Source organism: Rissa tridactyla, chromosome 7 (assembly GCF_028500815.1).
Source record: "Rissa tridactyla isolate bRisTri1 chromosome 7, bRisTri1.patW.cur.20221130, whole genome shotgun sequence".
NCBI classification, from domain to species: Eukaryota; Metazoa; Chordata; class Aves; order Charadriiformes; family Laridae; genus Rissa; species Rissa tridactyla.
Genome location: NC_071472.1, coordinates 50,869,477 through 50,897,455, shown reverse-complemented (window position 1 = coordinate 50,897,455; position 27,979 = coordinate 50,869,477). Strand labels below are relative to the sequence as shown.

The 27,979-nt window shown below is 36.4% G+C and overlaps 1 long non-coding RNA gene across 1 annotated transcript; it reads left to right on the top strand.

Moving 5' to 3' along the window:
* Positions 1–21: 21 nt before the first annotated feature.
* LOC128912375 (uncharacterized) lies at positions 22–26,750 on the top strand. Its single transcript, XR_008467614.1, has 3 exons — positions 22–470; positions 19,027–19,084; positions 19,258–26,750. It is a non-coding gene; the product is annotated as an uncharacterized LOC128912375 (long non-coding RNA).
* Positions 26,751–27,979: the final 1,229 nt, after the last annotated feature.

Genomic DNA, 27,979 nt, shown 5'->3' with positions numbered 1-27,979 from the left:
ATGTAAGCTTTGTCCAGCAGACTCACAAAGAATTTGAACTAGATATTTTTATAATGCAATGACATCATCTTGTTCCCTGAGATTTCCAGAAATCTCAGTAGCTCTCTGTGTACAGCAGTGTGCTCGTTTCTGAACTGAGTCATTTTAAACTGAGAGTAGTTCCACTGAAATGGTGTCATATAATTGCCTTAAAACTGGTGAATTAGATCCCGGAGTCTTGGGTTTTGTGCATAGATAGAGCCTTGAATGAAAATTAGATAGCAGAGCCACAAAGGGCAGTTGTAATTTTTGCTCGCTGCACAGGAGGGTGCTCAGCCTCTGTCTTTATCCACCAGAAAGAGCGATTCCCATGGTCATTAGAATGAAGTGGAGAAGCTGTTTTCTGAACTGGTCTTTTCTTGTAGTGACATTGAAGGATCTGTTAAATACAATTACTCGAAAAACATTCAGCTGTTAAAGAATTTTAGGAGGTATGTGTTAATTGCTGTTGTAAGACCATTACAAAGGTATTTAGGTCAGAAGATGGACTGTAATGATCATCCACTGTGTGAGACCTTGGTATTCTCTAATGGGTGTGCTTAAAGGTGCCAGAATTTTCAATAGAATCTCTGAAGTTTCTCGAAATTATATTTTTTCCAACCTAATGTGTTAATCTGAATGTGTGAATCCCCGTGTGAATTGTTCTATTGAATGATGACTTCTCATGTGTGTAAAAACCTACTCTGAGTGGATTTACTAGGAAGGGGTAAATAGGTTTGTTAATTTATATTCGGTCTGTAGTACCTGCTTATAGTTATATCTTTAATTGTTCTTTATTTTCCTTGGTAAATATTAATATATTTTGGTTTCAAAACCCAAACGAACATTTTAATGTTACTCATTAAATGGAAAGGTTTAAAAGTTATATGGGTTTATTAATTTAGGTTAGTTTGTGTTTTATAATGGGAAAGGGTTTTATTGGGGGGGGGGGGGACGGACGCTTCTGTGACACATTGTCAATAGGAACAAACCCTGCAGCTGGTTCTGTTGGTACCTCAGGCTGAGGTATTGCTTCCTGTAAGTGCTCACGTAACTGCTCTGTCCGGGGTCTGATAGGGTGGCAGCCTTTAGCTCACAGAAGGAAAAAAGTCTACTTTTTGTCTTTTTTGTAATTATTAAGATTTTCTGCCATTAAAACTTTTATTTGACCGACTATAACCTGAACAAATGGCGCGATAAAGAATCTTCTGGCACTAGTTACCACTATATTGTAAGAAAAATTTTGGTTTATGAGGGGCTGAAAACTGACCAACTTTATGTTTACCTTTTTAGAGACCTGTTAAACAGAGGTCCTGGATGTCGTTGTCTGGTCAGATTTTAGTGAGTGAGTTAACACATTCTGTCTGAAAACAACTTATAAAACCTCTGTCTTGTACAAGGTCAAAAATATTCCAGCCCTCTGAATGCATATCCATTTTAGCTGCTAAGGAAAGTCAATTGTTTTTAAAAAGCATTTCCATTGTAGACGGATTTCCAGATATTTCCTTTCAGAACTTTCAGAATAAATACAAACACAGAAATATAGTAGGCAAAATCTTGTTTGCCATGTTGTACGGGATTTGTCCCATTAACGTCAGCACATAAATATTTGCTTCACTTCAGTCAATATTTACCTCACTGGTCAATAAAACTTGTTTTGCACTTCACAAAGTTAATATTTACTTACTGTTTTTAGTTTGGTGACAATATATAAAATTCTCTGTTTTAGAGAGGGCTTTTTTAATTATTTTCTGACAAAAAGGTTTTATATTAACAGATGTGTGTTAGTTTATTAGGAAGTCTTATCCACAAGTAAGACCATGTTCATCATGTAATAAGATTATCCAGATTATGCCTATAACATTTTACAAGTATGGAAAGCATAATTAAAAAAAAAAAGGGTAAAAGGGTAAAATGACTGCATTTAAATTACTGCATTTAAAAATAATTTTATAAGACTGTAAAATAGGAATTTTACATCAGGTTTTTTTTGTACTTGTTTTGTGTGCCACTCAAGCTCTTTGGTATAGGAAAATATACGATTATTCATTAAATGGTGATTTGGTATTTTGTGTTTTAACTTTTCTTGCATAAGATAAAATAATTAGACTGAAGGAGGACCTTGGAAACAAGATGTAGATTTTTGGCTCATAGAAATGTTATTGGGAGTTAAATTTGCCTAAATCATTGACATGTCTTAAGGAAATGCTTGTCATCTAGATCCAGTGCATAATTTCTTGCATTTCCCAGCTTCCTGTGAAAGAACCATAGAACCCTACTGCGGGTTCTGTTTTTTGGGGGAGTTGTTTTTTTAGCATTGGCATTTTGAAAATTTGTACTTCATGGTCAAATGTGTTTAAAAGAAAAAAAAATGGGGGATAAAAAAAAGGAAAAGGCTTTACAGTCATCTGTGGTAGTTGTGCAAGATGCTGTTGCTTTCAGCTTTGCTTCTCTTCAGATTTTTAATTTATCTTGAGAAGTGTTTTTGAAGAGTTGCACCTGATAGTAGGTGAGATATCCTGGGCTATGTTCAGATGCTCAGTTAGAGTCCTCGCTCCCCAGTTTAGAGCTGTCACAGAAATGAGCACTGGGTCCTTCTCAAAGCTCAAGAACACACTGGTTTGCTCCCTGTCATAAATGTTCTCCAATATTTTGAAGAAATTACGGTCATCTTTTCTGCACTAGCTCTTGTTGACCATCAATAAATGAAAGTTTATTCTGTGCTTCCTTCATTTCCCTCCCCACTTATCCCAAGTTTCTGGGGTCTCTTATTAGAGACTGCAAAATTCTTCCTTGGTAAAACATTGGTATTCCATTCATGTTTAGATTAATACATGTTAATATTTTTTCTTACTAATATACTGCACAAGCAATATGTTGCTGTTAAAATTGACTAATACCCTAAGCAGAATTGATTTGGTTTAACTAAAACTCAAAGCTATTTATTGCAACTATATTACAAATCAGTAGAGATGACCGCTGTAATACAAAATGTAATGCTAAAAGATTTTTTTCCAATCCTGGGAAGCCAACATATTCTGCTAGTTTTGATTTATAATAATGGGAGGCTCAAGCATTAATAACTGTAAAAAATGGCATTAGGAGAAACTTCCCAACGCTCTGAGGACAAGATACTCCTATGTGTTGATGGGAAAAGCTACCGCTGGATTAGAATAAAAGCAGGCATAGCCTGCTGAATAGGATTTTCGTGGGCAGACCTACTTACAATGAAGTTGTCTGGCATTAGCGTACTTGAGGAGGCTGCCTGAAAAACAAATGCTGCGTGAAGGTGCTTAACCTAGTCTTGAATAAACAAGCAAATAAATAAAAAAGCTGACAGGCTTTTAATTGAAGTAAGTAATCCATTCAGAAAAGGAGCATATATTAGTGAAGATATTGGACACAGATTTGGAAATGTAAATATTGTGGGGGAAAAAATTCTTTTTATACAACTTTATTGTATTCATTCACGACAGACAGATCTCTAATACAAGTTTCTAGCCATGTCTAACTACTTTCTGTTACAAAGCAATCACCACAGAATCTGTGTCCATCAGAATTTATAGAAGTGACAGAAACTATGCCCATCACGATTTTCAAGGAGCCTTATGAATCTATAGGCAAAGCTATATAACTTTTCCTTAATTTTATCAGGATCATAGGTAAAATTGAATATGCAAATAACAAGTAAAACATTTTCAGGTATGTTGGCAGCAGTTTCCCCAAGAACTTTACTGTTCTTTCAAGTGGTGCAGTCTACCTCTGCTGCAATTTTTAGGACATAATCCTATGAATGTATGTGATTAGCATACATAAGTGAGTAGTCTCATTAGAATCAAGGAGCTCCTTGTCTATAAAGTTATTTGCATGAGTCTGTAGGATCAAGGCCCCTTTTACCTCAACGTTATATAAAAATAAAAATACTTGCTTTGCCATTAGGAAATCCTTCGGCTTATGCCCACATATAGCTCACTGTTTTCTGATTTAATGAATAAAAATGGTTTAGTTGGAGAGGAGACACTGATGTTTGTGTAATTTATGGAATGATGATCACTGCAAAATTTGGTAGGATATCTATCCCACAGAAATGTCTGTCTAGTTTTATCATGCTTGCCCCTGTTGAAATCAGCGATAGACTTTCCATTGACCTTAACAGCAATGAGCATGTTTCCAGATGTTCTTGAGGCTAGTAGTGTAGTATGCTATAGTAATGCTGAAAAATTAGTAACTGAATTATGCAAAACTCAGGGTTACTTGTTGCTGATATTATGGATGTCATGTGTCCCTAGTTACTACAAAATCAGGGATAGACTTCAACAGCTTGGTGAAGAGGCAGCACGTTTCTGAACTAAATACCACATATGAAACTGGTATCATTTAAGCAGTTGTTCATTGTACTTCCCCATGCTTAACGACGCAAATGTTTTGGTTGTAAAAATTAGGATGCAGATGTTAATTCAGAAGGCAAAGGTTTCTGGAATAAAATTAGAGTACTCCTCCTACTAATTCAAAAATTATTTTTGTTTTGGGAAGTGAACACAAACTTAGCCATTTTTCAGTTAAGTCAGAGTAAGTGCAATTGTCACGCTTGTATGGTTTAGCGGGAAATGCATAGGTGGCCTTTAGTCTTTATAGTTGACTAGTCCACGTTTCCAAATGTGACACTTCAGTTCCATGGAAGAGTTTTTCCCCCATGCATTTAATATGTATGTCATGTTGGCTGTATGCTTATTTTTCAGTGGTTTAGTTATATTATAAGTGGATATATGATAGCAGGAGGTGTTCAACTTTCAACCTGCCAGAGGCTTTGTCTGCAGCATATGGTTAAGAGATAGTGCCATCTACTTGGTGTCTGGTCAAAGGAGATAGCACTGTTGTTTGTTAAGCAAGACACATTTGTTATCTTGCTGTAATGTATACTTTTCTTGCAGTGGCATACTTAAAACCAGTTCTGAGTAGGCAGAGAAAATTCAGTATGTTTGCACTTATGTCACAAAACAACACTAGTGTCTTTTTTGCAAAGATCTCTAATTCTGTCCCTTAGAGTGATGATTTTATGATTTACACAATTAGAGACGAGGGGAGGGTGAGGCTGCTTAATTCATTTAGTCTTATGGTCTGAGTCTTCAGTTGAACTAAAGTCTCTGAACTAAATCACAGCACACCCAGCACACCCATATCCCTCAAACTGTCAAACATCTCTTTATGATAATGATTATCTTAATTTAAGAATTTAAGAGTGAGTTCTGTCTCACTCAGTAGTTTTCTTCATTAATAGAAAGAGTTAATGGAAGGCTACCTAGAAGAGTACTTACCACTTAACTAAGGACTTCTTATGAAGTAAAATACTGGTGGAGGAATATTGTAATTCGTCTTAGGCTCATATAGATAACTTATTTCAGAAGACATTATAACGATTAAGCATGTGAGCTTGCATGATTTGAAGTATGGTGTTGTCTCCCCTGTTTTCAGTAGAAAATGACTGTCTCGTCCATCAGTTTCAGCCAGGTCTCTGACTGCTCACAGGTCAAGAATACAAATATAAAGTTTGCTGAGGGACGTTCAAGTTCCAGCAAGTTAACAGGTTCATTTTTACTGATGTGGCAGCAGAAATGCTGAAGTTTGTAAGTGAAAATTGAAGAATTGATTGGCTGAAGTTAGGCAAGAACTCCATAGATAAGTACCTAAATAAAAAGCCTTTTTCGAGTGATGCAGAAAGTTGTAGTAACTGGGAGGTCTGAGCATGTCTGGTGAAAAGCAGGCTTCCTAATATGTGTAAATAAGGATCTGGATGTGTAACTTCAGGCATTCAAATTTGAAAAGTTTGGTCTACTACTCTCTAATTTGGTGCTGAGTTCATCATACCACACTACTAGTGTGTGTTGTTTGTTTATTTGTTTGGTTTTAAATCATTCCAGTTATAATTTTGACAGCAGCTTCCTAGAGAAGACCAAATGGAGATGTCAACTGTGTGAGTAGGGGCTGTGGGTGAGGAACATGCGATGGAGTATATACAGGCCAACAAAAGATTCTCTTTAGCCCTGTGAAAGGGGAGAGAGCTAGAGAACAACAGCATGAGGAGAGGGGGACAGATATAGGTAAATTAACCTATAAATTAAATATATCATAGCACTGTTAGGACTCTAGCTGTAACATAATAGATGCCCAAAACTGTTGCATGTGTGTGTGTGGATGTATGCATGCATACTTTTCCAAACTTCCCAGTCATGCATCCCATCCTGCAGAAATTCTCTGTACGGAGGATATTTCTTTGTGCCTCTTTTCAGAAAGGGCCTGCAGAATGTCTTCCGCACAGTCGTCAGTGAGGCCAACACTGTGTTCGGTGCTTATGGAAAAACAACTAATTCAAGGCTTGCAGAAGAGTTGGCATGTTTATTTAAATTTCTTAAATGCGTCACAGTGATAACAGCAGCTGAACAGCATTTGTCCTGTGTATATTTCTGTGTGCAATAGAACATTTTTTTTTCTTTTAACGTATAAGAAAATATGAAATACTACAACAAAATAATATCTGTGAGTCCTGCCCAGGGTCACTCAGTTATCCATCTAACATTTTATGGTACATTCGGAGAAAGACATGAGAGCAGATAAAAGACTTTAAGCAATGAAATTTTGGTCAACAGAAATGTTTTCTATTTTTCGCTGTTTGGATCCCAATACAGTAATTGTTCTCTATCACATATAATTGCCACAGTTTTAAAATATAATTGTAAAATACATTACTCTTTGATACATAATTTGAACCTTTATACAGGTCACATAATTGTCTACATACAGATCTATTTGTCTGTGACTATTTAATAGGTACACATAATTCATGTCTGTTCTTTTTTAAGTAAGCTGAACTTACTTCTGTTGAACTTAACCAAGTTAACCATTTTTCAGCCTCCAATGCTGCAGTAAAAATGTACTTCCTTAAATCTGGTTTGCTTGCAGACAGAGTCTGACACAGTAGATTTAGTACAGCTGCAGTATTAACATTCAAAACTCCCATGCTGCACTGTTTTCCCACATGCTACATAAAAATCCTGTACGGTTTCTCTCTCCAAGGCTCCTCTATTAGGGCATTAACTGACTGTATGCCTCCAGTTTGGTTAATGTTTTCATTTATACAGTTTTACACACTCACTCAAATTGCTATTTATTGCAAAATAAGTATGGTAAAATAATTTTACCCAATATTGGCTTAACATTAATTTTCAAACATGCAAGTAGATGGAAAATGCATCTGGGAAAGAACTGGTGAAATGAAAGATGCAGAATCACAGAATAAATGAATTGCTAGAGAATAACTTGTGCTTATATGTATTCTTAACCAGTTATAAGAAAATATAATGGAGAAAGTATCTGTAATTATAAAGGAAGTAGCATGAATTTATATATACTGTAATAGTGGGGCGTGGGGAAAATGCTCAAGAATCTGGGTCATTGCTTTTATTGTCTCCTGTCACAATGTTGAGTTTTGTTAAATTTCAGAAGGGCAGCTTTCCCATGTTTTGGTGTTTTTTGAGGAAGGTGTAATGGCTTCAGAATGTAACAGTGAGTTTTTTGAAGGTATGATTGCAGCTTATGTTTCAAAAGGTGACGGAAGGAAATGGGGATTTCTTTGAAGGCCTGAATTGTAGAACCCTGATGATTTGGATGGGAGACTAGTCCGCTACACCGAACAAAGCATTTGAATTCATCCTTCAAGTTAAACTCTCCGTCTGCAAGGTGTGCATTTTACAGACTGGATTTCATTCATGAAGATTTTTGGAAATGTAAATTATTGATCTTATGGAGTAGGTGGATTTTAGAGCCCCATGACAGGTAAATAACAACAGAATATAGCCTCCTCCATTTCTTTTCATGTCAAGAGAGTTCTATTATTTTTATCTTCTAAAGAAATATTTCCTAACCTATATTTTACCAAGGGTCCTTTTTTGGAGATATATCAGTTTTTCAGTCCAGGTTTGGAAATTGCTTCTACCCTCTTTATTCAGCCTCTAGTGGTCCCTCCCCTCCAGAAAAATCTCAGTTTTGGTTTCTTGTGAGGTCGGCGTGGAGGGTAAGGAGCAGTGCAAAATTCTTGCTGCTGTTGCTGCTACGTCTCCTGATGGGGAGTGCAAAGTCCCACAGCCAGCAGAGCCCTGGAGGAGGAAGTAGCATAAACATTCTTTATAAAGCAGAGAAAATAGGTGCAGGCAAATATTTTAAATTGAACTACAATGAAATTATTGTTTATGGCCCAGCTTCTACCTTACATCCAGAATCTGTCATTTAGGTGATTGGGCCAGCAGGTGGCAAATATAATTGAATTCAAGAAAATAAATAAGGAAGTAGGCTGGGGATTGTTTGCTAAAAAGAAGACATCTAGTTTACTAATTAGGAGGATTTATAGGATGCTGTACTTAAAAATAGATGATTATTGATAGCTCATCTTAATCATGAAAGTTACTTTATAGTCTCAGTTTCCTGGGAGCAGCACTGCTGCTGCAGTCAGATGGGCGATTACGACGTGCACAGGGAAGCTGCCCTCGTGTTCATCCACCTGACGTCGACAGCAGTGACTCAGAACTGGAGGGCAGGGGTTGCAGGCTGTGCTGCTGGTTTTAAGAGCTGCAGCCTGAGTACCAGTGTGCTTTGGCCTGCACTTCTCACTGCAATGTGGACATAGGTGTAGAAAAGAAAGGATTGTATCCTCTTCTGTGTTAGCAGTAACCAGAAACAAGGGGTTCACTGCACTAGACATTGTTATTTTCAGCTGGAAACTTTATGAAAGGCTGCACAGAAACACAGTTATTAATTTAGAGAGGAGGTAGCGAAAGATAAGGTATATTACATCTGTCTTTGAATTAGGTAGAAAGAGAAAAGAAGTTGGAATCCTTTTCAATTAATTAGAAGAGAGTGTAAAAATCATAGGACTATAGAAAACTAAAATGGAGATCGCTTTTGAAATTCGCGTATATCTAAGTAACAATCTAAAAGTATTTTAAGTGGAAATCGGAAGTAGATATTACACTAAAATATTTGTCGGTGGAGACTGCTGAAGTGGAAGTTAAGTCAATCTCTTCTTTTTTCTTTTTTTTTTTTTTTTTTCCAAAGGAAGTAGTGATGATAACTCTGGCATTTAGGTCAATATCATCTCTCATTAGAGTTGTTTTAATGCTTACAGCTGTATCAGTTGCTGTTGAGCTCATCATGGCAGCCATGTATGGATTATATGTTTCCCTATGCCCTTATCTAATTAATGTCTCTGTGCTACACTTCGGAATAATTTGAATATGAAGTATATCAGGAAAACAGAGTTGTTTTGTTCTAAGTGGAGAACTCAAGCAGAACTATTCCTCACAAAAAGTAACAGACATCCAGAGTGAATTACTATGAAAGACATTGCAGCTGAGATTGGAAATATTATTTTGAGGGACTTGGATTTCCTTCTGAAAGGAAAGAGCATTAAGGGATATTTTGAAAATGTAGAAGGGGAATAATAACAAAAAAAGCTCATAAGATAAATTTGTCTCACCAGCCTTTTTTCTATTTCATGTCTAACGTTCATTTTGGAGATACAACAGTTGCATCAAGCTGAGGCTGGTTTAGTTTACGTGCCTGGCAAAAAGGAGTTGATTCACAAGGATCTGGTCCATTTTCTTCTGTCACCTCATATTTCTGTTACTCTGTCTGTACATTATTTCAACCAACCAAATACATTTTTTAACAGTTTGGAGAAAAAGAAATGAAAGTTTCAAAGTAAATATTTTTATATTCATTCTCATGCATTCCGTATTTCTATAGACCTTCTTTGTTGCATATACCTCCAAGTAATCTGTAGCAATAAGATGCAATGCTGAAGTAAAATAGTTAATTAAAATTTAGATTGGAAAGAGATTCGTTTCATTTGGCATTTCAGAGAATTGTGATTTAAGCTTTTCTTATGCCCAGCAACAAATAAATTAATAGACAAATAGTATGAAAGCCATGGACTTCAGTGTTGAGGCAAATGCTAATTAGGAGCTATGGAATAAGGGGGTTCTTTAATACAGATGACTTGCACTCTGCATTTGAGCAGGAGCTTATAATACCCCAGGAGGCTGGATTTTACTTGGTTTGATGGGAACCAATAGGTCTAGAGATGTCTTGATCTATTTGCCATTCCTCAGTTGCCTTGGAAAGTACACCGCTTCATTACTGGGAACTTCGCTCTGGGTGCAGACTTCACTCCTAAAAGACTCATAGACAAAACAACTTAGTGTAAAAATTATTTTAGTATACTTATGATTTAATTGCAAGATTATTGAGACTTTGTGTATTTTGCATGTGAATAATACAACTTTAGACTTTAGTGTTTGTGCTACCTGTTTTTTGTGTGTTTGTGTTCAATGCAGCTGAAGGTTATTATGTAAAATGGGCTAGTTTGAATCTTTAAAAGGAGCTGCCAAAATACATTTGCCTGAGTTACTTCAGGAGGGAAGAAGACAAGAAGAATTCCAAGCACATCCTCCTAATTTCACAAGTCTGCAGAGATCTCCGAAGTGGACTTACCCATCTGTGTTAGGTAGTAAATAGTGCTCTACTTTCATTACCTACAAATGCCTGCATATGCACACTCCCTCTCTGTACACATGTAATCTGTAGATCCTTATCTGTCTAGACATAAGTGTACATACACTTTCTGGACTTAAGTCACTAGACACTAGGAATAATTGTGTGTAAAATATCTGAGTGTTTATATAAGTATATGAGATACAGAGAAATGTAGTTATTTTTCATTTTGAAATAATGCAAATAGTAAATAATGCTTGAGCAAGTAAACTTGCAGTTTAGTTTTTGTTTCAGTTCACCATGTTATTACATGGCCCTTGAAAACCGTGGAGTAAGAATGCAATGATAAATAGGGAACGTCAATCCATCGTGTTTTCATCAAGTGACCAGTTTCTTACTACACTGATGAATTAGATGTCTTTATTTGCATTCAGATATAAAGATCCCTTATTCTCAAAATTAACGCAGTGAAGTAAGTCAGGGTTGCAATTGTTACTAAAGGTGAGCGCTATTTTCCAGTACTCAGATGTTAATCAATAAGAATTTTGATCTTAACAGCAATTACTACGCTAATTATCAGTATTTAACTTTTTACATTTTTAGCAGCATTTCTTAATGATATTGGTGGGACTGCAAACTCTGCCTTCTTTAAAGTGCCAGTTATTTTTTTCGCTCTTTGAGCGTGTAAGTGTTTAGTAGAGCCTTTCTAGGCCCTGGCTCTGTAGATGAATCACCAGGGTCTCTGTCCTGTACTGGTAGCCTTATACCTACAAGTAGCCTCTTCAGGGCAGGCATAGGCTCAAGTCAAGCACGTGTGAAGTGACAGAGTGGAGAGAATGGGCCATGGCTTACGGTTAATGCAGACAGGCACAGCTGGGAAGATACCTCAAGTTTGAGACATCGTATCCCACCGCTGCTGTATGAAAGACCTTTGCCTGTCTTGCTACAAATTTGACATTTTAGAAGGAAAACTGTGGGAGAGAATCTCGCTTAGAGTCTGCATCCATAACTATGTAAACATACTGATGGACTTCAGCAACTAAAATCTCAGATGAATCTGTTTCCTGAGCTTTTTCCAGCTGTCACAGTTCCTTCCTGTAATTGAACTGTGCAGCGTACCATTCCAGGCAATAGAGCTGAAACTAGACTTTACGTTTAATGATGCTTTCATGTTGAGAGCCCAATTAGTAACCAAATGTTGAAGAGCATGGCTTTATATAACTTACCTTTCATTGCACTGGAACTCCATGGTAGAAGTAGCGGTGGCATTCTGTTCCCTAGATAGTATTCATCCACCTTAATAATGAAATTTTCTCTGCTTTCATTTTCCTTTTGTATTCATTACACTTTTTTCTTTTCTTTTTAATTTCTGGAACAAATTAAGGCAGAGTGCTATAAAGAATTGACTTCCTAATTAGATAATCACGATTTAGTTCCCGTGCATAGCTTATATTGTAACATATATGAAACATGGTGGCCAGATACTGGATAGTGCAGTACGGTGTTGGGTTAAGAGTGTTTGTAGGCATAGGCAGATGATGTGTTCCCACCACTGGAAGTCGCGTTATAATGCCTGTATTCTGCATCACAGAAGTTCCTACTACTTTGAACGTTCCTTGCATCGCAAAGTCATAGTTCAGCCCATACCCCTCTATCACTCTTCATCCTTCCTCGGTGGGTGTAACTCTGTAATTGCTTGATCTGGCAAACAGCATTAGAAGTTAAAATGAATGACATCTTTGTCTCACATTTCCTTGGACATACAAGAGTTTTCTGTGTTACAGCAGATAATTATATTTGGTTTTGTATTTTCAGTAGTACCTTGGATCTATTTAAGTAGTGGGAAATGGTTTTGTAATTCTAGTGTCCTGTATGGTTGGTAAAAATTGACAGTTGCAGTTATAATCACCCTACATTCCCTGGTTGTAGTGCAGGTGCAAAACTGACCTTCTCTCTAACTTTTTTTCCAAACCAGAAAAACTATTGCATCTGAACATTACTAATTTATTAAATGTTCAGAGACTGTACTTAGCTCATAATTACAGGCATTCCTCCCAAAAATCTAAATTTTTCTGTGTTCACCCATCCTGAAGTGACAAATGGTAGGGGAGAGAGGAAAATGTAAAGGGAGGCTTTGCTTGTTCAAATCTTGACTTCAAAAACAATGATGAAGAAAGCAAGCCTTGTGTCTGAGTTTCAAAACCAAGGCAGCAGGATAGCCAGCTGGGGATGATTTCTGAGCAACTAACTGTAGTGGATATTGTTCACAGTTCTCTGCTTTGACAGCATTTAAGCTTTGTTGTTCAATTTTGTGTGTGGATCCATCTTCATCGTGGGAGAGCATTTCCCTCTTCTAAAGAATTTCTGTGGAATCTCCTGCAGCACACAGAAATTGTGCTGTACCTTTCAACTGGGTCCTACAAATTAAAGCCTCCTAGTGTAGCAACAACACATTCCTTCTGTTGTTGTTTTGCATTGTGTACCCATGAAGGGTTCTTCTGGACTTAGTTCCAAAGGAATAATTATACTATTTAAATATTAAACATCAAAGTTCTTCTTTCATTGTTAAACCGATATTAAAGTAGGACAAAACTGATTTACAGTTTATTGCATTGCATTCCAGAATTGCTGGCGTTGCAGCTGATGTCCTGTTTCAGCGATATTGGCACTGCCAGGAGGCTCAGAAATGTAGATTTTAATCAAAAACTTTATTTGAGATACATTTCAGTTAAATTATAAATTAATCCTTCCTTGTGAACTTTCAAGCTGTTAAAAAGGGCAAATGGCTGCAGCTTCCTTTGAAACAATTCAAAAGCCTGCTTTTCGACAGTATATGACTTCAGTATAATGGAATTGAAGGTTGAGTGTCTTTTTCTCACAGATTGTTATTTAATCACTATATATTAGCTTTCATTGCCCTTTTGATATATTTAAGCTCATAAACTTCTCATTTAATAGATTGAATTTACCATCATGTTGTTACTTCTTGTGAATAGAATAAATCAATATCAGATACATTGGTTTGCACTGAATTGTTTATTTTAAGGGATGTTTAAACTTTACTGAAAGAAAATGGAATGTCTGATGGATAGTCCTCCACTTTGAAAACTCATTATTTGGTAGCACTTAGACATACAACCAGCCTCGACCAGCAAGTGCTATACATGTTATCCAGAGATACAAGGCTAATAACATTTCCTAACATACTTTGAAATGTAATATATTTGCAGTATTCCAAGTATATAAAATTTAAATACTTGCAAGTTGTTTTGTTACTGTATTAGAAAGCTTTAATTTAATTATTAGGGAAATACTAAAGTAAGACTAGTATTTTTTTTTTCACTGAAAATATCAACTCTGTGTTGAAAACATCTGTCTGATATCTTCTTTTATATATATATTTTTATATATATATATATAAAAAAATAAAATCTTACATGGGACATAGTCCTTCTCATTCAAAAATCAAATGCTAGCAGATTAATGAGAACTGTCATCTAAAATGTATTGCCCAGTTCTTAATATTTATGGTACCCACAAAACTTGAAAACATCTGTTCTGCAGAGAAGATGCTATTAAAATACACTTAAGCAGAAAGAGCTGTCTCTTAATTCTGAGTCAGAAATTTGCTTTGCAGGGGTTAGTTGAGCAGCTGTGATTCCAAAGAGTGATGAGCATTTTTTAGTTGGTTTTTTTTTTTTATTATGAGGAAATGGTAACTTATTTCATTTTAAGGCTGTAGCCCACAAATAATCTGTATGAAGCAGCTGACTTTTTCTATGAATTTGAAGCACGGTGTTAAGAAATATCATAGGGTTCATTTTATCATTTAATTTTAGGGATGTTGTTTCTTGCTTTTTTTGTTTGTTTAATATGTGTTTATTATTATTAATCAGGTAAAGTTCCACACAGACAATTGCAAAAGTGTGTATAGTGGATCTAAAAACTTGGGAATTCTTACGTGAGTGTAATCATGTAATAACAACCCCGGCTTTGTGCTTGATGGAGGTATTTTGTTTGGATTCAGTGTTGCTTCTGTAGTCTTTTCCTCCCCATTTATGTATGCATCTTTATTATTGTATTAAGTAGCTAATTAAATCTGGTCAGGTTAACCTTTCTTGATGATTAGAAGTAGGCATCTCATCCACTGAAAAAGCTAATCATTTTGGGTGGAACATCTTGTTCTTGTTTGAATAATTATCTTTGTTTACATTCACACAGCATTAATCACTTGAGCCAGACATCTTTTGGAAAAAAAGGGGGAGTGCCCATAGCAGGTTTTCAAATGCTGTATACGTAAGTTATAACGGAGGATGCATTTCCCTTCATTACTCTGGAGCAAAATAGGAAGACATTTTGAATTTGTAATCCAGAATAAAAGCTGTATTTTCAAAGTACACAAAGAACTGTAGTTTGTTTTCAAATAACTTTTAAAAGCAAGTTCTCTGGGCTGATCAGCTGAACTAAGTCTTGTTTTCTTGGTGAAAATTCTTCAGCAGTAGCATTGCAATATTTTCCTGGTAGGGTATTTCTCATTCTTTTCCAATTATTACTTTTATTATTTTATAACTCTATTTGTTGTTGTTCTATGGTCTATTCTTTTTTTGAATGCTAGTGAAAGCTTCTTGGTCATTTTCCCTCTCATTCCCCTCAGTTTGATATTTTCTGCCAACTTTTCTGCCCTGAAGCTTTTTTTTTTTTCTTTTTTTTTTTTCTTCTTTTTTCTCCCTCCCCTGCAATGGCTAGATCTTGCCTCAGTACAGCCACTGCCCTTATTGCTCATGGGAGGAGTGTATCCTTAACAAATGCTCCATATGTTGTGGCTTCTGTCATCAAGGTTGGAAAGACCAACAGAAGAGACGGCAACGCGACCTCTCTGGCAGTTCTCATGTGCTCCCTCCACTTTGCATCTGAGGCTCACAAGCTCTTCTGATTCTTCTTTGGGAAGGACTGCATAGCTCGGTCAAAAGGTTCATGCTGAAGACTATTTTATTTTGATCATGAAATATTGCGATGGTTATAAACTATTGCTCCTCAGGAACAAAATTGTGGGATTATAGGAGATCTGTAAACTCAACGCTCTGTGATCTAGAGAGCAAGTAGGATACTAGGAATTATTAGAAAAGAAATAGAGAAGAAACACAAGAAACTTTCTGATACCACTATAAAACCGTCGTATATCTGCATTTTGAGTACTGAGTGACTTAAAAAGGATATGTTGAAACAGCAAAAGCTGTAGAGAAGGGCAACAAATGCAATCAAAGATATGGCAGATGTCGTGATTGTGAACTGTATTCCCATGTTCCTTCTACAAAAGGCCTTGAAACCATTTAAAGATATAATTTTTATGCTATTCCTTTTATGATTAAAATAATCTTCTGTAAGTGATTTTATGATATATGTAAATATTATGGTTATCAGTCTTCACAGTTAAAATGAGGTTTTTCTCTTTGGCAAGAGGAAGGCTATACATGCAAATTCAGAGTCCTAATGCATTCCCACTAACTTTGCCCTTATGTTCCAACAGAATTAGGAAAAACTGTGGTTTTCATATCTTCTTATTTATCTGTTTCTTATGTATCTTCTGTTCTTTAATTTTCACTTTATTTCTTGTTTCCTTATCTTTTCTGTTCTCTTTCTTTTTTTTTGTGGGTACATTTGTGGCTGATTTTTCTCTTTTATTTGTTTACTTTGCCTTGAACTTTCTTCCAAATCCTTCAGTTTTCCCCTTTTTAGGTAGACCTGAATATACACATTGAACCATCATTTCTCTCTCCTTCCATTTTCACTTCCTTTCCTCTTCTGTACTCCAGTTTTTATATTTTCCTCTTTCCTCCCTAATGTTACCGTTTTTTCCTTAGCGTTTGTCGATGTCTTGCTTTCCCACATACTTTCCTGTTTTATTCTCGGCATTTTGTACTTTATCTCAGAAGCAGAGACTGAATGGGAATTTGGGCCTTGAATTTTTTCTTGATAGTGCAAAACTGGGCAGAAATTACGTTAAAATCGTGGGGGGCAGGGTATCTCCTAAATGACCTGTGGCATGAGGATGACTGAGAGAAAATAAATTCCTGTTTAGCAAATTTAACTTCTCCTAAAATTTCAAGCTCCATCCTTCCAGCTGGAAACAAGATAATATGATGGGTTGTTACAAGCTGTTAAAATTTGAGACCGAGGAGGGGGAATAAGCTGAAGTTATTCTATGAATTGTTCCGTTCTTTGTGGGAGGCTGTTAAAATAAAGCAACAATATAAAAGATGAATTATATACAATTTAATGTAAAGCTGTTTGATGTCATTATGATATTTCTTCCTTGATTGTCTAACATTTGTGTACTTCTAAAAAGTTTTACATTTTTTGGTTCTTTCTGAACATTATGAAAATTGTACTGAGAGGAGTAAATTCATCTGCATAAAATTGACTGCAAAGAGCAATTAGTCCTTCATTAATATGCAAATTTGGTCCAGTGCAAATTCATCTATATATGAGGCTTAAATATGCAAGTCAGTCTTGCTGTGCGAGAAGCCCAGATGCTTTTATTTACTTTGAAATTGAGGGATTTGGTTAATGATGTTGTTGACAGGAAAACTTGAATAAATTTGATGATCACCATCTTTCATATTAGACGAGGCCCACAGAAAAAAATTACCAAGTAAAATACCAATTTTATTTGGTAATTTCCTATTACCAATCTAGTAATAAAATGCAAGATACAAAGTAATAGAGTTAGATTTCCTAATGTAGTTATCCTGAGACTTAAACTGTTCCCCAAAGATAGAACCATTTTTCTTAAATTTTGTTTTTTCCAGAGGGTAAAGACATCTACATAAGCTGTATGAATAACATACTGCCTAGAGATTTAATATTGAAAAGTTAGCTCTGTTGCTTCTTTCATTTGGAGAGAGTATATAGGCCTGGGAATTAAAAAGCAGGAGCTTTGGAAATGGCCGTCATCGTCATCTTCCACTAATTATCCGTGTAGTCTTCTCAAGATTTAGTGTTGAGGCCTTTGCCCTGAACCTATGGAGCCAGACTGGAAGCTGTCTGAACCCACGGCCAATTATATTTGGATCACCTAAGCTAATTAATAAACATTTTCTTAAATATCTTTAACTCTTTACAGCTCTCAGTAATGCAACTTCCTTACTGCTATCACTCAGCATGGACTGGTTCAGGGAAGCAGGATTTTTTGTTACCGGTAAATCTAAGATGTGATGTGTCTTGTCCCTTTCCTCCTCTCCTTCCCTGTGCTCCAGTGTGCTGTGGCTCTTGACACATCCAGGATTTCTCTGGTTTTGCCCGTTAATGCCACAGCAGCCATCACTCAGTCATGTGTTTTGCTTTTGTTAGTCTCGTTTCACCTGCAAGGTGAGGGTGCCACACGCTATTCCTCCTACTGTTTCTTCCTTTTTCTTTCTCTCTAGTTCTCTCAGGCCTAAAGTTAGCTTTGGCTTAAGCAACCTGGTCTTTGACTTCAATCATGCGCACTTTTTCCTGGACTAAATTTGGTCTTCCGTCTTGTCTGTGTGGCACATTGGCACTTTCAAAATAACAGAGAAATGTAGTTTAAATGGACTGAACTCTATGGCAATTTATACAGCTGTAGTTGTAACTACCCGAGGACAAGTTAATAGATTATGCCATTTGATTCCTCAGACTTCTTGGCACAGCTGTTTAGGATACAAATTCTCGCAGTGGTGAACAGTGACTTTCCAAATCCTTAATGTGCTGTACTAGGCAAAAAGTTTATAGAGCAATGTTAAGGAAAGAAAAAATTTAATGAGACACTAAAATTGATGTGCTACTATATGGTGTAGTCTTGCAGGTGAATCCAAAAGCAGGAGAATAGAGATAGAATTGAGTATTTGGGGGGAACAGAAGAGGAGCCTGTTAGTCTCGTAAAGGCTCTAGTTATCCTTCAAGGGAATCTGTCCTTTCTTACCATCAGAGTAAGGCATTGATAGCTGTCAGAAGTTGTAGTATAGAGGGTATATTTGCAGTACTTAATAGATAAGGAGGTGACAAATTGATTAAAAAGTGAAACTTTAAAAACGCATCATCTTCTGAAACTTAAATAGTCTTTGCCTTTGAGAACACATAGTTGTGGGACAGTTTCTAGTATTGTTCAGTACCACCCACAGCAATCTTGGCTTTCTGATCTAGCTCCCAAAAAGAAGGTAAATATTAATTTTCAAATATAGAAACAATAGGCATCTCAGCGCAACCCGAGGTTGTCTCTTGTCAACTATATAATCTTTATATTCTAGATTAATAAACACTTCAGCCTTGGAGTTTATTATACCAAAATATATTTATTACCTCATAAATTCAAACCCCCTCCAGTTATCATCTAATTAAACTGTGGTACTGTGCATGCTATCTTTGGGGATGTATTAATAATGAAATTATCTTGCGAAACAGTAATTACATGCTTTGTGCATTCTTTTCCATACTTTTTTTTTCCAGAGTCTATGTGATGAGTGGGGCACACAGTGCTCCATTGTTTTCAGCTCCTCCAAACTCTGTAAGTATCCAAGGATAAGCAGATTTTTTTTTTCCTCTTAGTACTAGAGGGAGAAAAGTTTGTCCATTTTTGTACTTGGGAAAAGGAAGGACCAATACTACTAGGCTAGGAACAGTTACAAAACATGATTGTGCAAGTAATTTTAGCTCATGTTTTCTCCTCACTCTTTGAAGAGATTACTCACAGGAATAAAACCTACTTATGGGATCTTTTTTGTAAGGCAGTTCTTACAGCAGTTGCCAAAAAGTGAAGACGACCACTTTATTTGCAAGAGAATATTCATTTATGGGACTTCACTGATGGTGTGGATTTGAAAAAAGGAAAATAGTCTTAAAGCCTTCCTCAGGACAGAGAATTACGTACAATTTTTTTCAGTGGTAAGTGTACTTACTATATTCTAATTTATATATGTATTGGTTTTATCTGTGCTTGTGCTTTATCAAGGTTGTCCTCCCATCTTCTTGTAATACACTAGATGATTGTATATTGACAAGATTTCTTTTGCTCTTTTTTTTTTCACTTACTGCAGAATAAGGTATTCTGAATCCTGGCTAGTGTGCACTTCCCCTACAATGAAAGAGGCACAAGAGGCAAAACAGTTTGCACGTACCTTCCCTGTATTTTTAAGTAGTTTATCTCTCTAGTTCAAGTACATCTGTTGAGCAATAATATGAGTGTGTGATTCTTGTTGACATAGGCTCCTGCTTTACCTGACAGAAGTAGGATTTTATTCTCTGTTGTACTTCCAGATGCTGTAATCCAGAAGTCTGTGTTTTCAGGATCCATATGTGGGTGGAATGTCCTGCTCTATGGCTGCCGTGTTGTCTTGTCATTTGTACGGCCTTCTGGTTGTTTCACTGCAGTTACTGTGGCTATGCAGGTATCTGCATTCAGAGGAAGGGCACTTCCCGTCAGTTTCTTCACTGAATCTTTTAGGTCTTTCCAGCACAAGAAGTGTTCTGCTTTCTCCCTAGTTTTCTGCTCTACAAGGTCTGCAGCCTTATTGTAATTACATTGCAAAGTTACACTTGTGAAACATGCGAATATTCAGACCATATCCAGTACTTAACAAACATCAATCAATCTTCCAGAAAGTTGTTTATTTAAAGAAGACCTTTCTTTGACTAAGCATGCTAGCACTATTGATATATGGACAAATAGAACCCAGTTTTATACTGATCAGATCATAGAATTCTATATTTATTTTTTTTTATTATGATATTAAGTAGTGGTCATTCACTTCATACAAAGGGGTTTGATTCAACTTCTGGCTAGAACTCCATGTCCATTCCTACATTGCAGTTGCAACTTAATGCTTTACTTGCATTTTGCAGTCATTCTGGGGCCAAGTTTTAAAGTCTTCCACATGTGGACTCTTTTCTATTTCACAGTAGAATTCTGCAAGGTTTCTGTGAACAGAAAGCCCCACTGTGTTTGAAAGCAGGTAGCGTTTCTAGTACCTAATGCCTTCTAAACCTGGTTGGTTTTCAGTATCTAAGTAATAAGAGTGACTCAAAGCTTTAGCTTCCTGAGCATATGAAAGCTTAGGACTTCAGAGGAACAATGGACATCTTATTAAACCATTGTTGCAGTATACTTTCCCTTCTGACCTAGTGATGGGTAGTCAGTCCTTTCTGAGACAAATATGAGTGAATTAGCCAACAAAGACAATAACATAAGCACAGTTATTACTTTCTGGCTTGTTATTATAAAGCTTTACTTTCACACTCAGCTGTATATGTGACTTCCAGGAGATTGTAAAACAAGTCACAAAAGACATTCTATGTTTCCGATACATTCCAATAAGACACTGTTTGCTTTATCCGGTAATTTTCATATGCAAGCAATCACAGTGATTTAAAAGGACTGTTTACATGGATGAGTGTTATTCTCTGAAAATAAAGAATGCATGACAAGCTTCTGTATTTTTGTGAATAGATTTTTGTAAACTACAAAACAAAATGTAATTATTGTATGACACACGTATATTAGAAAATCTCAAATGACTTTATCAGCCTAATGTCAAGGAGTTTACCTTTTGGAGATTGAACAGTCTTGTGCTCATTGTCTTAGTAAAAGTGGTGTCTGATACCACTTGTCCAGATGGAACAAAACATTCTTCCGTTTGTATTAAATAGCAAACATTTGCAAAGAATAATTATATTTATGAGATATTGCTCAAATGACCTTTTTTTTTTTTTATTTCTCAGGATTTCTTACTGGTTTGTCAAAACATGCTGATTTCAGACCTTTTGGCAGTCTAATGTTTCTTGTGGCTATTGATGAAAAAGGCAGTCTTTTGTGTCCACAAAAAACCAGAATGATTCAAGGTTGTGTCTTGCCTACGCTGTCACACTAAATTGTTTGTCGTTGGTGTCTAACCTGCAAACTGTAAAATTAGACAAATTTCTAATGTTTTTTTTTTTCCTGATGTGAATAAATTCTCTACCGCATACTTGCAGAGAGAGATGCTTGTTGTCAAGCAATTATATCGGATGAAACATACAGTTGCATAATATTATAGTCTGAAAATATTTTAGCTAATTTACAGGCATGAAATCTGAAGATGAATTCTGGGAATTTAGGGAAGGGAAAAGACATGTTTTTTGGTTTTCTTAATTTTTTTTTCGTTCTTGTCCTCTGTAATTTGCAGTAATTGTTTTGAATCTGTAAGTTCTCAGCTTATGAAAAACATTATGGCTGAAGGTATAAAGAAGACATTAAAGCTTTTGCCCACTTACGGCAATTACTCTGGAGACAAACACAACTCAGAAGACAAATGTTATGAGCTACCTGTAAGTTCTGGTTCACAAAACAGATAAAGAGACAGAGATACTTCTAGACTTGCAAATAAAATTTATTCTCAGTATAATGGTTGAGCTCATTATCTGCTGCTCTTTCTAAGTGTAAAGTAAGGCGTGAAATGCCCGTATATTCTATATACAACAGCTAACATGTTTTCTGCATTCCTGTATTTGCCTCAAAAGTCATGGATAATCAACTTAATTTGATGTGCAAAATATAATGCATGGATGAGTTCTGATACATATCCCTTGCTATGTCTGTGCTGTTATGAGAGGCAAAAACTTCCAGAAAAGAAACAGCAATGAAAATATTCCTGATAATTTTCTCATCAGTTTTTCTCCAAGGACATATCTGTAGGTGGATTCTACAAACAGTGTTTGGTTTTTTCCTCTGTGAATGGCTGGTTCCTTATGTGTCAGTTATTTTCTCATGGTCTTTCTTGCAGTATTAGAAATCAAACCTACCTTACCACTTCCAATGTTCAGTCCCTATAATCTGAACTAGGAAAAGCTAACCTGAAACATTTACTTTTCAGACTTCTTTATTATTTAAATGTATGTCTAAAATAATTTTTACAAATCCATACATGTATTTCAAATAACTCCCCATGTTATTACTGTTGTGAAGCAGAACAGGCAGGAACCAGCAGCAGAGACAGATGTGATTGTAACAGAGGTTAGTGTTTATAAGTAATAGCCTGGGTGTAATGAGACTTATGGTCTTAATTAACAACTTTCAGAATGTTTTTAACACAACTGAAGTAAATAAGTTTAAAATCTAATTTACTTGTCCTAACTGTATCAGTTTACTTTTTGCATTGCTTATTTTGGATTATAAAACTCCAATTTTTTCTTATTTTACCGAATTTCTCACAAAATAGAGTATCTATAGTTCCAGCAAAAAGGGAAATTTCTATGGGTAAAAAGGATGAGTGATAATCCTGATTGGGTGGGGGAAAAATGAGTCTGTGAGGTTAGATTTGGGTCTGTATTAGTTTATTCCTTTCTTGCAAATGCGTACTTTTGCCACAATATCTATCATCATTATGTAGCCTGACAAAATTTGGTCATAGTATTTCTGTATAGTTGGTGTATCCTTTTGCTGGACCGAAACAGCTGGATATTTTCTGTCATAATGTGACCAATCCACCTCTGTTGTTGTCATTTTAATTGCTGTGGCTGTTTTTTTAAGTCCTCTACAGAAGGTCTTTGTAGTGACAAGCGAACAGTTTACGCTTCATAAGCAAACATAAAGAATGCTGCTGCTAATTGGAGAGGGAGTAATGCAGTTATGATTCCATCAACATTTAAGTTACATTGTTAAAGGACACATTTTGGTCGTGTTTACATTGCCACATAAAATTTTACTCAGGGTGAATTTGGTGGGGAAGATTTTATAACAGAAAAGACTGATTCTAGGATTAGGGGGAAGGGAAGGAGAGATAGAAGTTAAATTTTTCTAACCCATGTATACTGTATTAAAGACTAGCATTTTATTACTCTCTTTGTTTATTATAGCTCTTAATTGCTGACTTGTGGAATAGCTTGTCTATGAAAATGGAAAGACTGCCACAGCCTCAAAAAAAGCTCCCTTTACCCTGCCCTGAAGAACTGTGGCCACAATGTTTCATGTTGTAGAGGGCTCTTCAAAAGTCACCAGTTTCCCAAAGGAAGGAGGTTATTATTTAGCAATTTTGTCTTTTGGGTTTTTTTCCTAGATATTCTGCATGTTGCATCTGTTGACCTCCCAGCTTCTAAAAGTCTGAAGGACCTTGTTTTAAACCTTCCTTTTTTCATAAATTACATTTCCACAGAATACTCGACTGTGAATTAATAGTTTTACAGTTACTTGCCCAAAGTTGTTTACTCTTAATGCTATTTTTTTTTCTGCTTACATCTCTCTTCTCAGGTGACAAAATGTCTGGAGCCGCATCTTGAATAGTCTTGGGAGGGCCAAAGGTGCTTCCTTTTCCAGTTCACTGGCTAGCTTATCGGGTTTTAGAAGATACAATTTTTTAGCATCTGAACAGGGAAATCACAGCTATTTACATGAGAAGAATCATAGAGATGACAGGGCTTCCCCCCCAAAACACTCTCTGTGTAATTGCTGAAGACATTCCAAGCCACTCTAACGAAGTGTACTGTCTGCCAGTCATTATGCTCTTCTTGGAAGACCATCTGTTGCACTTCAAATATGTAAAGGTCTGCTATCATTTATTGCACCAAACAAATCAGTTTCTTTGTCTGACATGCTGTGACTTGTGGATGTGGACTAAAGGTAGTTTCAGTTGCAAAGTGCAGGAGATTCTCTGTTGTTGCACTATAAATGAAAGGTACTCATTCATCTCATCTTTCAGAAGACAAACATACTGATTAAACTGATCTCAGTGCTTTTGAATAATTTCAATTTATTTGGCAACAAATTGCTAACAACAACAACAATCTGAAATATATGTTCTCTTAACTCAGCCAGAAGCACATCGCAAGATTTTTGCTTCTGGTGAATGAACCTTTTCATTGTAGTGGTATTCATCTTTGATAAATACTGACATTTGAATTAAAATTATCTTATTTTAACTAAATTATTTAGTTAGCTTATTTTTATCTGAAGCTAGTAATTCAAAGAAACTTTCAGTGGTAAAAGACAGAGTCAGACACTAGAAATGCTAGAACCTTTCTTCTGATAAGCGTGTGTCCTTCACAAGGATGTAATACTTGCTTGTACGGGTTTTATTCCTATGAGTTAACTAGGATCCTTTCCATGAGTAAAAGGTGCTAGATCAGGCATTAAACAATGATTTGTTTTGTTTTTCCTGCTGCAGATTTAAAGAGTGTGTACAGTCATTCATCTCAGATTGGAGAAAATAAGCATTGTATTTTCACAGCAGAGAAGTTCTGTTCAGAGATTTCCAACCAGAGAAATACATAAAAATTTCTGTCTGATTAGGGAGTGGTCCTATCTTTTTCTCTTTCCCTTCTCCTTACTGCATAGCAGCTAACATTCTGGTCAAAAGTAATAATAAGTTAGATCTTGAATGTCAGTAGCCCCAGAGATTCTGACAAGACTATTCATGTGCATTCATACGTCTTAACCAAAGCTGACACTAAAGAGAGGAAGAATTCTCATATTCCTCTTTTTATTGCCATGCATTAAACTCAAATCTTCTCCTGGAGACCTCTGCTAAAAATGACATATTCACCATTTGAAAAAAAGCATTTTTGCAAAATCTAAACAAAGGAGTCGAACATCAATATGGCACAGAGCAGGGTCTCCTGTGAAAACTCTCAGTGCAAATCTAAATTATGTTTTACACCACAGTTATGGACACCTTACAAATGCTGTAAGATAAATACTAATGGGAAATAAACAGTCCCCCTAATCTTGTCTCCCATGGGGGCTTTGCTATTGTCATTTTTAATTAAAAAGTAAGCAGTCTTGTGATTTCTTGAAACTATATGGCATGCCCTTATAGGAATACTTGGATTCCAGTAACTTGGGCTACTTGTTTTCCGTGTTTACTTACACACTGTGTAAATACTCTGCTGTACTTTTTACTCTGGACATATTTATATACATACTTATAGTATGCTGTATGGTACACGTCTGGGTAACTTTGCGGTGATCTGATCATATTGTTAAAGCTGGATAGACATTTCCTTACAGCAATGATATTTTTAATCTTCTTTTTAAAATGGTTTGGTAGTAGTGACTAATGCAGACAAGGTGGCTCTGGGCATCTAGCCATTTTTAGGTAGTTTAATTTGTTAAAAATTATCTTTCTTCCCACCCAAATCCCCTTGAAACCATTTGGAGAAGAGAACTGTTGAACAGTTGCCAATAATAAGTCCTGCTGAGACCTCTGTATCCTCCCGATAGAACTGTCGGTGCCAACTGGAGACTGACTGGCATGAGTTTGAACTCTATACTGCTTGATATACTTGCTTCACATGGACCAATTACAGTAATTACCACCTCTGTAGCTGAAGTTTAAGCATTCAGTCTGCACTTCATACCTCAGGTTGTTGGCAATATGTTCAATCCCATAATCTCAATTTTCTTTGAACTAATTAAGTAGAAAACAAATACTTTGAAAAATTAGGAGAGAGTCTGAATGGAAATCAAATGCTAAATAATGTCATTGTTTTTCATGTTGCTATTGTTCTTAAGCTGCATTTCTTCCTTTTTAGTCTTTACTTCTAAAAGGTGGCATCTTCTTTTAAGTTCCTCTGCAGAGATTCACTTGGAGATGCTGTAGTCCATTGACTTTTTATGTTCAACAGTGGAGTATCTTTTAATGTGAATGAAAAAGCAATATAAGGTCCTACCTTTTGCTTTGATGCTTTTCAAGATATCATTATTCCTTTGAAAATAAATACTTTTGACTGAAGGGGAAAATCGTCTACCCTTTACTAGTTTTGGCTCAATGTTGCAATGTGAGAGTGTAAGGACGTAATACCAGGACCAGTGACTTGCGTTAACTGCCCAGTTCACAACAATTCCTCTGGTTTAAATCTGATGCAACGGGGATCATCTCACCCCCGCCCCCACTACCGTTGTCTTTCCAAAAGGCTAGTTAATATTTAAATTGGATCGGTAGCATTTTTTTTTTAACTGGTGAAGTTTATATTACACAAAGATGAACCTAAGATTAAGCAGAAACTTATTTGACTGTGTCTTTCCTAATATGAATGCACTGCACAGTGTAGATTCTAAAATTTATATTAAAATTTCTTCATGCAGTTTCCCTCCAGGGAGAGGAAGAGGGAAGGAAAAGGCTACATGTGACAGATGCTAATTATGCAGCTTAATGCACTTCTGGAAGTTGCAGAGAACAGAACTATGTAAGAACCTATCTGAAAAATAGAAAGCATATTTTCAACAGCATTTTTTCCATAATTTTTTTTTTTTTTTTTTTTTTTTTTAAGGAAGCTTTATTTCCCAAACAGCGTGGCCAGTATGCAAAGGGCAGGCAATGTCTCAGGTCCAAAATTTGCTAACCATGGATATGACTGTTACCCTGTGTGTGTTACTGTCATTTAGTGCTGTACAGGTAACTGGGAAAGCCGGTGGCTTGTAGGTTCTGGAATTCAGATACAGAGTGGGAAGGGAATGACTTTTAAAATAAAATCTCTAGTTTATGTGTTAGTCTTCTCTTTTGTCAGTATTTTATTAATTCTTTATTTGTGTTCACCGGAAAAATTATGTTCTGCACTTGACTGTGCTGGGATCCTACATGAGTATTTATTGTGATTGATATGTAGGTACTAATGAACCAGATCTCAAAATGCATTTTACAAATAAGTAAACAGAGATGGAAGCCGGGTTCCTCAGAACTGTGAAGTGAATCAATGCCAAACCCAGCGTTAGACACTGGATTAATCCTCTCTCCCAGACGCTGAGCTCTGCTGTTGCAGGCAAAAGAAATGGAGTCTCAGCTTGTGAAAATTTGGTGTCATCCTGCAATCGATGGGGAAAAGCAAGAGTACGTCAAGCCCACACTGAGTCATGTACTGGATTTCCGTTCCCTCTACCAAATCCCAGTTTTACCAAAGGATACTTTTTCCTCTTAGAGGGAAAACCATACCTGTTCTTGTCTACTAATGCCGAGTGCCGCTTTCTTTTATTTCCTTCAAAGCATTGCATTTCTCCTTCGGGACTTAATAACATCTCTCTGCGCAGTGAGGTAATCACTCTAACGACCCAAGCAGCGCACTGGACCTTTGGAGGTCCTTGGGGTGCCCCTGGGTGCCCCGGCAGCGTGGAGGAGCTGGTTCCCAGCGCCGGCGCAGAGCAAGTCCCCCTTGCGCCGTGGTCCTCGTCTGCAGCCACCATGGAGAAAACCATCTGTTCCACTTGGAAAGGGGTTTGGTTCCGCACGCCCTCCCCCCGCATCCCGGCGCCCTCCCCAGCTGCTGTGTTCCGACGAGCACCGAGGGAATGAATCTCCTGTGTTAAAAATACTCTGCTTCTATTTAGATAAAAAGAAGAATCTTGCTTGCCTACACCGACGTACAAAAATAGTCTTAGTGTGAGTAAATCTTCAAAGTTTCTCTTGGGGAAAATATCTAGCCTCACTTTTTTTTTTTTTTT